The 18195-nt window shown below is 46.6% G+C and overlaps 1 long non-coding RNA gene across 2 annotated transcripts in view; it reads left to right on the plus strand.

Moving 5' to 3' along the window:
- Window positions 1–8715: 8715 nt before the first annotated feature.
- Window positions 8716–18195, plus strand: part of LOC111092236 — a 32412-nt gene continuing 22932 nt past the window's right edge. The window contains exon 1 of one of the 2 annotated variants that reach the window (XR_005378001.1): window positions 8716–8986. This is a non-coding gene — a long non-coding RNA (uncharacterized LOC111092236). Of the gene's footprint in view, window positions 8987–13683; window positions 13934–18195 lie in introns of those variants that run through there. The other variant, XR_005378000.1, reaches the window with a different exon arrangement.

An 18195-nucleotide genomic window follows, 5' to 3' on the forward strand; every position in this document is an offset into this window, starting at 1 on the left:
ACAAGAAGGGACATCTTGTCTTCCTGGTGCGTTCTCTCGGATGAGAGGAAAATATTTCCAAGAACCTCTAGCAGGGTTTCCCTTCCCTCATTGGTCAGACCTGAGCCAAATGGGTCAGTTGTCCATCTGCAGACAAATCACTGGCAGACTGTCACATGTTGCCGGGAGCTGCTATTGGCTCAAGGCAAGTGTGGCTCATCCCCCAGGGTTGGATGCATCATTGTCTGCAAAAATAAACTGGGTTCTGTTTGCAAAGAAGTAAGGAATCAACAGTGCCGGCTGCAAGTTTTTTGTTACCATGGCATATCTCAACTATTGAGATATTTATTTATTTATTTTATTTATTTATTTATTTATTTTTATTTATTTATGATAGTCACAGAGAGAGAGAGAGAGAGAGGCAGAGACACAGGCAGAGGGAGAAGCAGGCTCCATGCACTGGGAGCCCGATGTGGGATTCGATCCCGGGTCTCCAGGATCGCGCCCTAGGCCGAAGGCAGGCGCCAAACCGCTGCGCCACCTAGGGATCCCAACTATTGAGATATTTATTTTTGATGTACGAGTTTTAAAATCATGGGAGGTCTCCCAAGACATTAGTCAAACTATCTGTGTTTAGTGTTGGTTTGCACTTTCCTGAGATGAAGCATTTGTGTCTCAAGATCAGAGAGAAGGGTTTCTAAACATTCAAAGGACAGCATTTAGGTTTTTCTCGGGAGATGGAGGTGCAGAGAGGGTCAGAGAAGGGAAGCAGGGGCTGGTGGTTGAGAAGGGGGAAGTATTTCTACCCTGGGGCCCAATACCAAGAAAAGGACAACCCTTCTTTTGAGGGCTTGCTGTTTCTGTGAGTGCCAGAGACCAGCCCCATCCTTGCTCTCCTGTTCCGGTTGGGGGGTGACTTTGGGATGCCAGTGGAATCCCCTGGAGCAGAGGTTCTAAGAGTGGCAATGAGGGTCTAAACCCTGAGCCTGTGGTCAGGGGGAGGATTTGCCAAAAAGAGCATCCTCCAGACCACTTGAAGCATCTGAGCTCTGTAGATGGAAGAAGAGCAGGTCAGGAAGAGAGACAATTAGCAGAAACAGTGATTGTGACCTCATAGTGAATACTTGGGGACACCAAAGCCCCAGTTTCCCACCTATAAAAGAGGGATTAAAATAGTATCTATCTTATAGGTCGGATTAAACAATACAGTATGTTTAAGTACTTAGCACAGTGCCTGGCATCTAAGAAAGTTCATAAATAGTAGCTAACATAGTATTATTATTATTGCTTTCTAATATTGTATGATTATTAAAAAAAAAAAAAAGAAAGAAAGAGACTCCAGAATCAGGATTGAGATTGAATTTCTCGGTCATCAATTGGTGGAGAATTGCAGCTGGAGTCATCTGAAAAAGAAGAAAAGAAGGGATGTGACAGTTCTTGAATCTAAATGGGGGGAGGAGGAGGAAGCAAATTCATTACTTTAGGGAATTCATCGAGGGTTCGAGTCCCTTTGGAAATCGTACTCTCTTAGGAACCAGACCTCCCCATTCTACTGCTCCCGGTACCCCAGCTTCAGTGGTCAGACTTTCATCCTGCTCTTTCTGTCGTCTGTACGCTGACTTAGACGTGCTGTGCTTTAGACTTGCCTGCCTTTCAATCAGTCCACCTGTCGACCCATCGGCCCACCTAATTTATGCAGTGCTTCGTACGTGACACAGCCCACAGGATTATCTTATTTAACCCTCACCTAGACCCTGTGGGTGAGATCAGAGGCTTTCAAACTTTCCTGATGGCCGCTGACAATTAAGATATACATTTTTCGGGGCACCTGGGTGGCGCAGTTCATTCCCTCTCCCTACAAAAAAAAAATCTTGGGATCCCTGGGTGGCGCAGCGGTTTGGCGCCTGCCTTTGGCCCAGGGCGCGATCCTGGAGACCCGGGATTGAATCCCACGTCGGGCTCCCGGTGCATGGAGCCTGCTTCTCCCTCTGCCTGTGTCTCTGCCTCTCTCTCTCTCTCTCTCTCTCTATCATTAATAAAAAATTAAAAAAATCTTTTTTTAAAAAAGACATACATTTTTCATTAGAGGTCTGTTCCTAGAAATGTGTGCTTGTGCACACACGCACACACACACACACCAGGAAAAAAATGATTCCATTTACTCCAAGTGATATATTTTATTTAAATTATATTTTACTGTATCAGATTCTGGTCTTCAAACAAATACTTCTTGTGAGCCACAATAATGACTTAGTGAAACATTAGTAGATTTGAGTTCTTCTGCTCAATGCACAGAACAGAAATCTGGGGGAGGTTCAGGCAGTTTACAGAAGAGGCCTGAAGACAGGCAGCTGACCAGAGTCGGGCTGGTGTTGGAGCGAGTCCTGCTCTGATGCCCGGTGTTCACGCCAAGCCCCGCAGCCTCCTCCTTGAGGAGATCAGCTCGCTTGGTGATGGAGAGCGGTCTAGTCCCTGCCACCTGTTGGCTGGCTCACACCTGGAGCTGCTCTCCCAGGGACTAAGTTCCCAAAGGGCCCAGATGGACATGGGTGGAGGTACTTTATTTTAAGGTGACTCGGGTCATTTCAATGTACATCCAGGATGAGAATCCCTGCAAGAAGGAGCTGTGTCAGGCTCTCACTTCTTCCTATTTTGGTGGGGGCAGAGATTAGCCGCTTTGCTAATTGGCTGGGGGCATTTTATAACCAGAGATCAAATCATATATGTAGGCAGAAACACCAAGCGTGTCATTAAAGCAAGCATGTGTGCAAAACACCGTGTTCTTTCAATTGCAGTATTGTTTCCCTCTTCCCCCAGCTGGCTTACAAGTGTGTAATTCCACCGCACAACCAGCTGTGGGAAGGGAAAAATGGAGAGGCTTTCCTGATTTGGTCTGGAACCATCCACTTTCGCTCAACCTTCCCGCAAGGAGAGAAGAACAGTACCTCCCATTGAACAGAATTTGTGGCTTGAATCTGAATCCGCTTTATGAATTTCGTCTTTTTCTGTTCGCATATAATTATTGCAACGCCTTGGGTCGTAAGGTCCCCCTCTAAGTTGGAAGACTGCTTTATTTTCATAACTGTGGCATCAAAAGCCCCAAAGAATACAGTCCAATTCAGTTTTCTCCTCCCGAATAGATTGAAGACTTTCTGAATTCTAAGTGGTTTCTTCATGAATCAGAGAGGAGAAGGTCCTCACATAAATAGAGTCCAGCTCCTTAAGCATTAAGAATTCATGGTTTGCTTCTTGATATGGAAAATGTGGGCACCTCCTTAACAGCAAAAACTCCCAACCCACCGATTTCAAAAATAAATAAGAATGAAAATCTCCTACTAATTTCAGGACTTGAAAATACCCACATTCCCACTGCATTGTACAAAAACTTTAGGGAATTCACATAATGACTTTTTCATACCTCTCTGGGTCCAGCTATTACATGGGTAACACAATTCCTTCTTCCAAAGAGAGAAATAAATAAATAAATAATAAATAAATAAATAAATAAAACAAAGAGAGAGACCTACATTCTCAAAGAAAATGAGGAAGTGCCAGATGTATAAGTAGCCTGGAGATTCATGGATCTTCATTTAAAAAAATACCATGTAATACTTCATAAGAGCAATTACTATAGCTCATTATAATAGCTGACATTGATTGGATCATTGCTAGGTGTGGGGCATCTTGTGAAATTCTGGCTTGGATTATCTCACCTGATCCCAAAGGTAGCCATATCAGAGAGGAAATGATAATAACCCCACTTACAGGTGATAAAACCAGGGGCATCACTGAGGTTAATGCCCCGCCGAGGGGGATAAGTCTTAATGAGGGTGATGCCCCCCATCACACAGCCTGCAGATGTCATTGCCAAGACAGGAATGCATGTCCCAGGGCTACCAAGGACCCAGCCACTTCTCCCCAAAACATGGTAGGTTGTCAGCGGTGGAGAGCACGATGCTTTTCGACGTTACACAAAGGAATTCTGGGTGCTTTAAATGAATAAATGCAACAACAAACTTACATGTTACACACATGATTGAGAAATATTATTGCTTAGGACAAGGACGCATAAAAACAAAATGTATGGATTATAGGAAAATTATTGAGTAAATAATAATATAGATATCATGTGTCAAAAATGTTAATAGCTTATTGGAATGGCTAGAGAATAATTTTTTAAAATATTTTATGGGGGATCCTCGGGTGGCTCAGTGGTTTGACGTCTGCCTTCGGCCCAGGGCGTGATCCTGGAGTTCCAGGATCGAGTCCCATGTCGGGCTCCCTGCGTGGAGCCTGCTTCTCCCTCTGCCTGTGTCTTTGCCTCTCTCTCCCTCTCTCTGTCTATCCCATGAATAAATAAATAAAATCTTAAAAAAAAAGATTTTATGTATTTGAGAGAGAGACTGTATGTGAGCAACCAGGAGGGGCAGAAGGAGAGGGACAATCTCAAGCAGACTCCACATCGAGTGTGGAGCCCCACACCGGGCTCAATCTCACACCGTGAGGTCATCACCTGAGTCCAAATCAAGAGCCATATGCTTCATGGACCGAGGCACCCAGGGGCCCCTAGAGAAAATTTTTGTTTAATGGTGGAATAGAGAATGGAGTGGGCCCTTGATTAAGTTAAGTCATTGTCCCTAAAATCATCGTATAATATTATCAGCCCCTAATTGTCCAGGGGCGGGGCTGGACCACCTGGCAATCTCCCGTCAGTAAATGCTGCTGAATGTGCGGTGTAGCTGAAGGAGCCCGGTGACCTTGCTGATCCGTCACCAAGTTGCTGTGTGACCAGAGGCAAGTCACTTCTCCACCTGGTGCCCCATTTTTTTTTCTTTATAAAACTCAAAGGATGGAGAAAGTCTGCATCTAAAGCACATTCTAGTGCTTTATTTCTGGGACAGGTGGGTTAACTAATTCAAAACGTATTTCTTGGGCACTTCTTCCAACTGTGAGACAGCGTAGCATGGAGATCCTGAGCAGGGATCTCTGGGTTTGAATTCTGTCTCCATCAATTTTTGCTGTGTGACTTTCAGCCAGTTCCTTGGATGCCCTGCACCTCTGGTTCCCATAGGAATCGTGAGGACAGCAGAGTTCGCACACCCCAGTTGCCAAAGTGCGGATGCTGGGCACGTGGCAAATGCTAGGAGGTGTTAGCCAGCACTTTTACTACCATGTGCCAGGCACCATTTAGGTGAGGATCGAGGAACTGTTTTTTAAATTACGTGAATCCTATTTACTTCCTAAAGAATTTTTTTTATTGGGGTTCAATTTGCCAACATATATCCACACTCGATGTGGAGTCGGCTTGAGATTGTCCCTCTCCTTCTGCCCCTCCCGGTTGCTCACATGCACTCTCTCTCTCTCAAAATAGAGAGAGATCTTTTTTAAAAAAGGATTTTATGTATTTATTCATGAGATACACAGAGAGAGGGAGAGAGAGGCAGAGACACATAACACCCAGTGCTCATCCCATCAAGTGCCCCCCTCAGTGCCTGTCACCCAGTCACCCCCACCTCCCTTTCCACCACCCCTTGTTCCTAAAGAGAGAGGTGGCGGTTGGTGCCTCGTGTCCTATTGTGTTTGCCAAGATGCATTTTCATGCGCTCGGACACCTTGTGCGCTTCCCAAGGAAGCCAGCAGGTGGTGAGGTTGGATTACATGTTAGGCGGGCAGGGCCCGGCGCTCCCTTGGCCGAGGGTTTCAGGAGGCAAGAAATCATGGTCTTTTTAACTTGTCAACACCTGGAATCAGCAGCAGCTGGACTAAATAAAGGCTGTCTTTAGCACTTAAGGCTGTGAAGTATCAAAGACTAAGTTCTGTGGGAGCCTGGTTCTCAAAAGGCGGGGGGGGGGGGATTGCCTGCATCACCTGGGGGGGGCTTGTTTGAAAGGCAGGTTCTCCAGCTCCCCACCTGTTTGGGGCTGAATGAGGGTGAGCCTGGATCGGGGTTTTCAGGAGCCCCTGTGGGACACTCACACACCGGGTGGGAGAGCCTCCAGCTCTCGGTTTTGACTCCAGATGTAAGTAGGTAAAGAAGGGGTGTTTGGGGAGTCTGGGGACCAGCAATTTTGCCAGCCACGTTGTGGGGGGGGGTTAGAAATGCAGTCTCAGGGTCTACCCCGACGAGCTGGACCAGAATGTGCCTTCTAGCCAGATCCCAGAGATTCTGTGCAATCTTTCTTTTTCCTCATTTTCCTCCCCCTCCTCCTCTTCCTTTTGCTATCCCCAATTCTGACTTTTCCAGCAGCAATTCTTTCTTTTTTTTTTTTTTAAGATTTTATTTATTTATTCATGAGAGACACACAGAGGCTGAGACACAGGCAGAGGACTCGATCCCAGCACCCTGGGATCCCCACCTGAGCCACAGGCAGACACTCATTCACTGAACCACCCAGGTGCCCCTTCAGCAGCAATTCTGTGAACCCCAGTCATGCTGAGTGCTAAGAAGGAAAAGGACCAAAGGATGGAGGGGAAGAAAGACCTCTCCACCTCCTGCCCCGAAATAACTTGCTTGAGAATGGTGTTCCTCACCAGAAAGTTAACACTAGCCGATGCCACCAGCAAACAGGGTGCTGCCAGTGGCATGAGCAGGTGACCAGCGGCACCGGCCACCACTCAAAGCTGTGATTCTCTAGCCATAACGCACACCAGAATCTTCCAGGGAGTTCGTTAAACACAGTTTTTGCTTCAGTAGGTCTAGAGGGGGCCTGGACATTCATGTTTCTAGCAAGTTCCCGATGCTGGAGCCTACTCATCCGGGGACTACACTCTGAGAGCCACTGGTACATCTTTCAGATTCTAAATCATCCTGGTGATGCTGCGTCCTGAGAATAAACTGCCCACAAGTGAAAACTGATGAAGTAGAAAAAGAGGGAGAGGATGGAGAGGAGTGAAGAACGACCTCCATAGGCGTTTCTAGCTGCTGCTCAGCTGCCACCCTCTCTCTGAAGCTTCCAGACTTGGATGCTTCTGCCCAAAGGGTCCTTCCATCCTCAGGGCCTGTGGCTCATGGCACGCATGGCAATTTCAAGGGATAGTGATGTAACCACAGACTAGCAGCAACAGAGCTGCTCCCTTCTCTCGGCCAAAGGGATCAGGAAAGTCATTATAGATTCTAGGAGAGAGTCAGGTAGGAGGAACCCTCTTGAGAGGACCAAAGTCCACAGCCAGCCTGAAGTCAGACAAAGATGTCGGGGGGATTGCCCCCTTTCCCCACCACTGTCTCTCTCCCTCCAACCTTCTGCTGGGATCCCCCATTGGCTGAAACCAGTCAGGGAAGATGAGACCTTGAGGTCCTTACAGGTAGTCCTTTGTTGGTCTACATAGGATGTTGAAGAGCACAGTGTTGATCTGGGGGCCAAATGGAAGCCATCCGGTTCACTGGTCTAGGCATGGCCAGACAACCCAGTCTGGCCAAGGGATACATGGGAAAATCTTCTAGTTGCTTCTGGGAAAGGTCTTCCCTGGCTGCTATGGGATGCTGTATTTCTCGGACTTCGGCAGCCACCCTGTGATTCTGAGGGGATGCCAAGAGAAAGACTGCAGTAGGTGAGGTCAGAAGGTAGAGAGCAGATGGGATAGATGAGGCAGGCTCTTGCTTACAGGTCTTCTGCTTTCATCCACAAGGGACCAGTCTCTCCAAACTCTCTGTTGGCCTGTCCCTGTCAGCCCCTCGTTGTAACATTGATGATGCTGAGTCCAATTCACATCTGTCTTCTTCTTCTCTCTCTCTCTTTTTAAAAGATTTTATTTCTTTATTCATGAGAATACACACACACACAGAGGCAGAGACCCAGGCAGAGGGAGAAGCAGGCTCCATGCAGGGAGCCCAGTGTGGGACTCAATCCCAGGTCTCCAGGATCACGCCCTGGGCTGAAGGGGGTGCTAAACTGCTGAGCCACCCGGGCTGCCCTGTCTTCTCTTGCTTGTGAATTCCCTCACTGTTGTGGAGAAATCTACATTAAAAACCTTGACTTAAGATAGAATTATTTTTTGATGGCAGTTTGTGTTTCTATTATGGTGAACTCCTTTCTGGGACTGAGCCACATGGGTCACGATTTAATGGGGTTGTACTCTTTCAACCCTCCTTCCCTCTCCTCCTCCTCCTCATCACCATCATTATAGGTTGTAGGAACTCCATCATAATTGACTTTCTCTGATATTGACTGTGCCACGTGGTGAAAAGAGCTTGTGCTTTGTGTCACATGGGCCTGGGTCAAATCCTTGCTTACTAGCTGTGTGCTTGGGTACCTTACTTGACTCTTCTGAGCAAAATGAGGACACTAATACCCACCCCAATGAACTGTAATACAGCCTAGCCCCCAAACCCAGGGATGTCCCCCAATAAATATTTCCTTTTCCTCTCTGCCATTTCCCTTTTCATGAAAGATGCAACAAAGCCCCGGGGCTTTGTTGGGGATCGCACAACTAACAAAATGAAAAGACCCATTGTTGAGGGAAGCCTCATCCAAGGATGCAGAAGTGCCACATGCAGTTGGATTTGTCCCAAGCTTCAAGCTGAGTGAATGAGAGCAAATGTGACTAGTCATACATTGTGGCATTAATCACTTGGATAAACTTAAAAGATGAGAGTGAGCAGATTTTTTTTTTTTTTTGGAAATTCTGGGCAGGCGACTAGCAAAGCAACAGGATCAGCACTTGACAACCGCTGAGCTTTCCTTCGACCTTTGGATGGTAGTTGACAGGTTGTGTTCCTTCTGCAGGGCGCCGAGCTGCAAGTCTAGCTAGGACTTCCTGAGAATGGATGTCCTCCAGCTGGAGCGAGGCAAATCTCCGGGCAGGGTCACTGGGAGTTTCTGAGCAATAATTGCTTTCAGGTCACTGAAGGCACAGGTGGTGGGATGCCCCAGCCTGGAGCTGGTCCCTAGTGACAGTGATGGGAAAACATCCCCATTGTCGGCGCTCACACGCAAGGGTGACAGTGGCGCGTATGGGGACATGGCAAGCAATGACGTGCAGATGATACAATGAGGCAAGAAACCACCAGGTATGTAAGAAAAGAAATAACTACCATTTATTGGAGGCCAGTTGTGTACCAAGTGTTGTGCTAGGTGCTCCTCTTAGAAATGTGAAAAGTAGTCTCAAAGTAGTGCCAGAACTCACTCAAGGGCACACCACTAGGACACGGTGGCACCAGGATACAGGTCTCGACCTAACACCAAACTCCAGTTGCTCCCATTGGGTGAGGTTAAGGCCTGGCCAAGAGGATGACAATAATATAGCTTAGATGTCCCCATCATACTGGAAAAGTAGAACTTTTGAGCCAGAAGTGGGCCATGCCTTTACCTTTTCTGAAACCACGAAACTGACTTAATCTCTCTGAACCCTTAGCTCACGTATAAGTGGTGATGTACTCTTTGCTTGGCAGCATAACTAACGAACAATTGTAAAGTTCTCTGTCTTTTCGAGAGTACATCGTAAGCCTTCCCGTCCATCACTAACGAACAGGCCAAGTCAGGTTTCCACCAGACATAGAAGGAGCGGGGCTTTCAAAGAGGCAGAGGCCAGCTCTGCTAGTGTTCTCATGAAACCTCGATTAGCGCATCTGGAACATGGTGTCAATAATGTCTAGGTTGAGAGAATTAAATGATTTAAGTCATTTAGTTCAGTCCTTAGTAGAAACTCAATAGATGGTGACTCTATGACCACCATTCGTGCAGAAGAGGAGACAGGAAAGCAATTGTCTCCAACCAGGGATGCTGAATTCTGTAAGAAAAGGGGACTTGTTTTCTCTGAGCAGTGGATGAGGGAGGGTTAGGCAGGTGATTCTTAATTTATGGAAAGGGGGACGTGTGGGATGATGAAGAAGGCACTAAACTCCGTGTCTAGAACCCCGTCTGCCATCTGCCCCCTTGCCTCTGGGCCACGCTGTCCTCATGGCATAAAATAGGTTTCTTTAGATGGATGACCTCCAAGGAGAATGAGGTCTGTGGGGTATTGGTTTCCAGGGATGGGCACAGAGGTCTTAATAATTACAGCATGCTGTGATCCAATTATTTAGGGAAATTATGTGCTAAGCAGATTAAATAGACTTTAAATTATGATTATGGGACTTCTCAGAGCCTTTAATGCACCCATGTATATGGCACCAAGACGGCATGTGGTGGACAGTATTTCCCACACTTGTTTGAAAGACACTTTGGAATCATTTTATTCTATCATCCGTGAAGCCCTCCTGGACCTGAAATTCTGTGATTTTAATATTTGGGCCATGTAGAATGGCTGGGATTTTGTTTGTTTGTTTTTGTTTGTTGAGAGAGAGAGAGCATGTTAATGGGCAGGGGCAGAGTGAGAGGGAGAGAGAGGATCTCAAGCGCTCCACACTCAGCGCAGTGCCTGATGCAGGGCTCAATCTCACAACTCCGAGACCATGACCTGAGCTGAAATCAGGAGTCAGATACCCAACCGACTGAGCCACCCAGGTGCCCCGAATGGCTGGTTCTTTTTAGAGGACAGCGACAAAATGTTTCTGGTTATGACTCAAGGTTGTTGATAAGGCAAGACCTCTTTCTCTTTTATCTCTGAAGGCAGATGCGATTATTTAGTTATCCGCCCCCGCCCCCCATTAACCTGGATAGACGCTGTAATTGTATCACGTGCTCCTGTAGATGATAAAGGATTGAACTCTACATTAGCGTCCAGGGGAAAGTGGTTCCTGGTGTTCTGAGTAACCGTGAAGATGATGACAAGCCAGCCCCAACATGGGCCCTGTCACGCAGATTAAGACATATTGAGACGTCGAGTGGTCAGAATTATTTGAGTCAGAACAGGACAGCTGTGACAACAAACATCTCTCACTTTAGCTTTTCCTTTTAATATTGTCTTATTTATAATATTCTTAAATCACTGAACTGCTAAGCAGAAAAATCACGATGGCTACTAATTACTAAGTGCCTACTGTGTGCTCGGTACTATTTTGTCTACTTGCAACCCAGCCACGGTTCTGTCCTTACCAGACAGGTCCTATTACTTTCCGCCCTTTTGCAGGTGAGGAAATGGAGACAGAGTAACTGAGTCAATTTTCCAATATTAGGAGGACGGTCCAAAACCTGAGCTCACCACTTCCTAGCCATGTGGCCCTGGGGATGTTGTCTATTTGCTTGAAGCTCTGTTAGCTCCTTTGCAACATTGGAATCATAATAGTATCTAAATATCAGGGTGATTGCAGAAAGTCCCTGACACATGGTCAGTACTCAATATATGTCAGTATTATTAAATCATCATTATTATTACTATATTAACAAGGCTGTTATTCTATCTCAGGTAAGTGCTTTCCATATAAAATGCAAATATAATTCGGTGTACATGGGATGAGGGATAAAAGTTATGCTCCTTTAGGTCATAAGTTTATATACTTTCCCCCCCAGTGTATTAAAAGTGTTCCCGAACAGTTTTATGTGCTCTAAACACTTGGAACAGAAATCATATTGAAATGTACAGCTGTGGGAACTCTCAGAGATTACTGGTGGGGGCCACAATGTGCAGCAACCACTTTAGAAAGTACTGTGGCAAGGGCTAATAGAGATGAGGATGTGCACCCCTGTGACCCAGAGATCCCACCCTACCCCGGAGGAGCCCCCCTCAATGTGCACAAAGAGACAGATGGGAATGGTGACCGTGCGGAGATGTGAAATAATAGAACATGGAGACACCCAGAAGGTCCAGCAACAAGGTGGCGGGTAGATAAATTGGGATAAAGCCCTTCTGGGGAATATTATATTGAAGTTAAAACCAATGAATTGGAACCCTGAGTATCAGCAAGGTAAGATCTCAAAGATAAAAAGCAACTTGCAGAAAGATATGTGCCTCATGGAACTTGCAAACAATGCCCTTTATGTATCATGAGTATGTTCCTATATGGCAATCGTGTGAAACATGCTCGGACACCGTGACCGCCAAATTCAGGAATTCGGGGTAGCAATAATTTCTGGGAAAGAAGAGATAAGGCTAGATTTGCCGAAAAGAAATCCAAGCAATTCAGCTGGATTTTTTTCCTCTTTGTCTGTCTTAGGGTTTCAGTGGCTTTAGCAACCTTATGCTTTAACGTGCATGTTTTGGGAACAGCGTTTTCTTCTTGCTACGAACCTTTTGTAAAAAGGCTCTGGGCTTCTAGATTTCAGTGCCAAGTGTTAGGGCTTGTTTTCTGCTGTGTTCTGATGAGAAGTGGTAAGTGCAAGTGGGGTCGGGGTTGAGTTAATTATTTAGCACGGTTCCCGCTTGGCGTGTGGGAGCTCGGGGAGCTGTTCTGACAGCCGCCTCCACCCACCGTGGTTGCAGAGGGGAGAACAAAAGGCCGGCTTCATAGCATCCCTCCTGGTCACCTGTCAGCGTCTCTGCTGCTTGCCTCAACCGGACAACAACGCAGATGAGACCTACTGAGGGAGTCAGGTGTTTGTGGAGTTGTTACTGACCTACTGAGGGAGGGTTCAGAGAGGCCAAGGAGATCTGACTTTCTGGTCAAAGTGTGACTTTGCCCATGGAAGGTGAAGAGGACAATCAGGTCAAGTGAGGCATTGAGTTCATGGATGAGATCAGTGTCAATGAGGACAGATCCAACCGGGTGACTCTGTGTGTGTGTGTGTGTGTGTGTGTGTGTGTGAATAAGTGAAGCGGTGCATTAAAATAAATGCATTAAATCTAATGTAAAAAACTTGGTATATAATAGCTTATAAATTCCCAACTCAGCCCACTGTGATATGTAAAATGTCTAACCATGAACTGACAAACACCGTAACGACTCATCAGAGACAGGAGGGCTTTTGTATCCCTTCAAGAGCTTATACTCCAAGGAAGCCAGGTGGAAACACAAAAGAATTCTCTGTGGGGTGGCTTGTGGTAGGCTGGATTAAGGGGAAAAAATTTTTTTATGGAGGTAAGAACACTGAGAAATGAGATCTACCCCCTTAGCAGATATTTTAAGTGCGTTATGCAAGATTGTTATCGATAAGCCCAATGTTGTGTGCCCTCTTATGTATAGACCACATGTTCTTTATCCATTTGTCCATTTTGTCAAAAATGTTTCAATTTTCTACTTTGAAAATCTCAAGCAACAGAAACATTGGAAGAATAGCACCATAAAATGCATTTTTTTAAACCTTTCATCCGGATTCTTCAAATTATTAGCATTTTGCCATATTTGCTTTCTCCCTCTCTTTAGTATATGCACTATGTATCATGTAACAGCTACAGTATATAATATAATATATATATGAATTTTTTTTCTGCTAAGTCATTTGAGAGCAAATTGCAGACATCAATCACCTCCTTTTGTTCCTAAAAACCTTGGTGAGTCTCACATAAGAGCAAGGGCATTCTGTCTATGGGTCCATGCAATTACCAAATTCCAAAAACTGAATGTTGATACAAAGCTAGTATCAGTATGGTCCACATTCAAATCTCTCAATTGTGCCCCACCCCCGAGTGCTATTTAAAGCACTCAACGGAAGCCTCCATGAGGAGTGTTGTGGGTGTGTCAGGGCCTTGGACCAGAAAGCACATGCCATCGGTTTGTCCCTTGGCCCGCGATGTGAATTTTGATGGTGTTGGTGAGGTGGGGCCTTTAGCATTTTTTCAGATGTAATTCACTGGAAAGTTTATTGCCATGATTGGTCGCTTGAGCATCAAAGTTGCCGTAGAGGATGTCTGTTTTCAGGAGGGCCCTACCGAAGAGAGCTGAGTGTCCGCCAGCCTCTGCCTCCAGAGCTACCTTCTGCTGGGGGAGGGCCAGGCAGCAAGCAAGTGCTGTGAATAATGAGTCAGTTGAAGTTGTGATAAGTGTTGTGGAGGAAATAAAACCGGGCAATGGGACAGAGAGGAAGGCAGGGACAAAGTCACTCCAGATAAGAGTCCGGGCCTTCCCTTCCCTGGCAGTGGGGAAGCCCAGGGATAAGCAACTGAACCAGCTCATAGTGAGTCATGGGGAGATACAAGGCGGGTAAGTGGAGGGCATCCGGGAGCGGTCTGGTCTATACTGGGAGCAGAGTGGGCATCTTTTTTTTTTATATATAAATTTATTTTTTATTGGTGTTCAATTTGCCAACATATAGAATAACACCCAGTGCTCATCCCGTCAAGTGCCCCCCGCAGTACCTGTCACCCAGTCACCCCCACCCCCTGCCCACCTCCCCTTCCATCACCCCTAGTTCGTTTCCCAGAGTTAGGAGTCTTCATGTTCTGTCTCCCTTTCTGATATTTCCTACCCATTTCTTCTCCCTTCCCTTCTATTCCCTTTCACTATTATTTATATTCCCCAAATGAATGAGACCATATAATGTTTGTCCTTCTCCGATTGACTTACTTCACTCAGCATAATACCCTCCAGTTCCATCCACGTTGAAGCAAATGGTGGGTATTTGTCGTTTCTAATGGCTGAGGAATATTCCATTGGATACATAAACCACATCTTCTTTATCCATTCATCTTTCGATGGACACCGAGGCTCCTTCCACAGTTTGGCTATTGTGGACATTGCTGCAGAGCGGACATCTGATGGAGACTGAAAGGAGATGAGGCCAGTGCCAGGAGGCCCTGGGGGTGGGGTTCAGGCCGAGGGCACGGTGCGTGCGCAGACCCGTATATGGGGCCCCGCTTGGTGAGGTGTAGGGAGAGCAGGAGGCCTCAACAGGTGGGGTGCAGGTGCGGTGCACAGAGCAGCCCGGGACACGGCAATCCAGGGGTGGCTAGGTGGAGACTAGGCCATGGCGAGGATTCAAGTTTTATCTTTCTTGCAATGAGAAGCCATTGGTAGGCTAAGAGCAAGGAGCGACGTGATCCATGTTTTAAAAGTGTGACTTGGGGGGATCCCTGGGTGGCTCAGAGGTTTAGCACCTGCCTTTGGCCCAGGGCATGATTCTGGAGTCCCGGGATCGAGTCCCACATCAGGCTCCTGGCATGGAGCCTGCTTCTCCCTCTGCCTGTGTCTCTGCCTCTCTCTCTCTCTCTCTCTCTCTCTACGTCTATCATGAATAAATAAATATAATCTTAAAAAAAATAAAAGTGTCACTTGGGCGATTTTGTAGAGAGCCCAGTGTGGGGTTGTGGGCGAGGCTGTGCCCAAGGACACGGGGACACTAGTATCCAGATGAAAGGAGTAGTCTCTAGGACTGTGAGCTCCTTTTGTTCGCCTGAGTGTCCCCGTACCTAACAAGGGATGCTCAATGCTTGCTGGCTGGCCGGCTGAGTGAATGAAACAATACATTTGTTTCTATGATTATTAATTTTCAAGCATTAGCAGCTCATCAGATGGATGGCAGATTTGCGCTAGGTCGGTTTAGCGACATTCCCCTAAAATTGGCTTTCATGTAGATTTCCAGAAGGGGGTTGGCTGCAAGAAATATTTGCCCCTGGTTCAGAAGGGGGAAATGAAGGAGCAGCCATTTCCTTAAGGGCTCTGAAGGTTAGGATAGCAGACACTCCTGCAGCGCTGTCAAGCTGTTGCTGATCTATGGGCTCAACCTGTCCGTGTGGGGTGGTGTCTCCAGCAGCCCCCCAGGCAGGTGTGTAACTCCCTCGTGAGAAGGGTCAACTGCTCCTGCAAGCCACCCACATCATGGAGATCAGAGGCAAAGGGGAAAAGACAAAGTTCGGGTGTATCTTGGAGATCTCAGATGGTCTTTGGGCTCCCCTACTTCCTGTCCATCTTCCCAGCCACCAATCCTGCTGACTTCAGGTCTAGCACCAGAACCAGGGCATTTGAGACTCATTTCTCAGCTCCCACAATTGCATGAGGCCTAATCCCATAACAAATCCCTTTTCTGTACCCCCCCATCATGGCTATGCTCCCCTGAACAAACCTCCCCTAAAGGATACAGGCTGATTTTGAATATTTATCAATCTTGAAGCTTCTTGACCTTTAATGAGTTTTAGAGAAAAATTATTAGTTAAGATAAGTTATTATAATTATTTAAGATAAGTTTATGAATATAATTGATCAATCTCATTTCCTCTGCAACTAACAATGCTTATTCAAATACACAAAAAGAGCTTTCAAATGGATCAACATGGTTCTTCGTGGGGTGTGTAGATACTTGGTCAGAGTTGTTTTTAGTTGTTTGTCTGAGAGGAACGGAAGAATGTGTCTCTGAATCAGTTTTGCAATACGTGAACGGAATGACTCCGCGGTGAGTCGTGGAGGTGATCAAGTTCAGCTGGCAATCATTGGCAGGCCCCTGGCTTCTCTGTTTGGGAGCTGTGACTTTTAAGTTGAGTTCCTGAGATTAAAGTTCAGTTCCCGTTTCAGGCCACATCTAGAGGATCCTAATTTTGGGGGGGAGGGATTTATGGGGAAAGAGACATAGGAGAGGAAAAGAAGTGTCCCTATGAGATCTAGGCCATTGGGACAGGGAGGAGAGGCCACTGGGTTTTGTGACAAGGGCTCAAGCTCTGTGGTCAGCCGGAACCAGATTTGGATCTCAATGACCCTGTATAATTGCTGTGTAGCCAAAAGCAATTTACAGAATTTACAGTGTGCCTTGCAGGCTCAGTATGCTGTTTTATAGGGTGGGGCAATCATCCCTTTCTTCTAGTGTTTGCAAAGGTCAAGTGGGCCTATATACCGAGGACTCTCCGCGGTGCCTGACACCCAGGGCAGCAAATAAGGGAATGTCTGACTTAGGTGACCAAGTTAATGAACTTTCCTGTGCCTTAGCTTCCTCATCTGTAAAATGGGACTATTAATAGCATCCACTTGGTGAAGTTTTCATGAACATTAAATGAATAAACAGTGGCGTGATTAGAATGGCAAACATTAGATTCAGCTTGTGGAAACCAACACTTACTTACTGTGTGACCTTGGGAAAAATCACCTAGCGTCTCTGGATCTGTTTCTGGATCTCTTAGGCCACGCCTGGGAACAACAGTACCCGCTGCATTGAACTGTTTGTGCGGGCTGAATGTCATCATGGATGGAAAGCAATCAGCAGCCTAGCACATAGTAGGCGCTCAGTGAATACTGGTTGTTATTATTGCTACCTTATCATGGTGATTAGCCATGTTCAAAGGTCTGAGATAAGTGCATTGCGTGCCTGGTTGTTTTAAGCTCTTAGGACTGTTCCCATTTGAGAAGCCATTAGGAGGTTGAGACCAGGGTTCAAGGCTGTCTGCCCGTTTGTTCATCTTTCCCACTGGGGAGCTGAGCCCCTCACGGCTCTACTGTACCGCCGCTAGTTATCTTTTTAAGAATGTATCTGGAGGGGATCCCTGGGTGGCTCAACGGTTTAGCGCCGCCTTCAGCCCAGGGCCTGATCCTGGAGTCCCGGGATCGAGTCCCACGTCGGGCTCCCTGCATGGAGCCTACTTCTCCCTCTGCCTGTCTCTGTGTGTGTGTGTGTGTATGTGTGTCTCTTATGAATAAATAAATAAAAAATCTTTAAAAAAGAGAATGTACCTGGAAGAGCAAGTGAATCAGCAGCCCGTGCCCCGTGGGACCATTGTTTCCCTCCCCCAGGGTATGATGAACCAGCGGTTTGTGTATCCGCCTGGTGTGGATTCAGGTGTTATTCCTAGGACACATTTGAAAGGCATGAAAGACAAGGAGGTCTCTCTGTGTTGGGGCAGCTGGCTGACCTCTCAGTCCCTCTCAAGTTCTGTCACTGTGCTCGGACAGTGGCGATGCCAGGGGGCTTCTCAGGGGGGAAACACAAAACCTGACCCTTTTGTATTCATGAGGTGAGAACTTAATGAATAACTGCTTTTTAATAATGGGAAATAACACAAGAGAGGGGAGCTCGATCACAACCTCCATCAGTGAGAACACTGCCTGCTAACAGGTGGGAAAGTGAACCACAATCTAATGAGGGGAGTCGTTTTTCTCTTTGCACTCCTGGTAAGGGAAGGACAAGAAGATGCTGGAATGTTGATGACTGAGGCTAATTATTTAAGGACATGAAACGTGTTAGACGAGTGGATCCCCTCCAGGAGACAGGTGCCAATGTCTGCAGACACTTTGGTTTGTCACAGCTGGGGATGTGAGGAGAGGCTTCGAGCATCTAAAAGGCAGAGGCCAGGGAGCCTCCAAAGTGATGCTTGCATCTTATCCTTAGAGTACAATAGAGATCCAGACAGGAGCTTGTAGATCAGATTCCATTGCTTTCTGGAACTGGAAAAGTGGGTAAGTGGGCAAAAGTGCTCGAATGGGCCTCTGGCAGCTTGGAGAGTGCAGACTTGTTTTTGGGGGCAGCTGCTAGGCAGCCTGGCCCA

This window comes from Canis lupus, chromosome 24 (genome assembly GCF_011100685.1).
Source record: "Canis lupus familiaris isolate Mischka breed German Shepherd chromosome 24, alternate assembly UU_Cfam_GSD_1.0, whole genome shotgun sequence".
Lineage (NCBI taxonomy): Eukaryota > Metazoa > Chordata > Mammalia > Carnivora > Canidae > Canis > Canis lupus.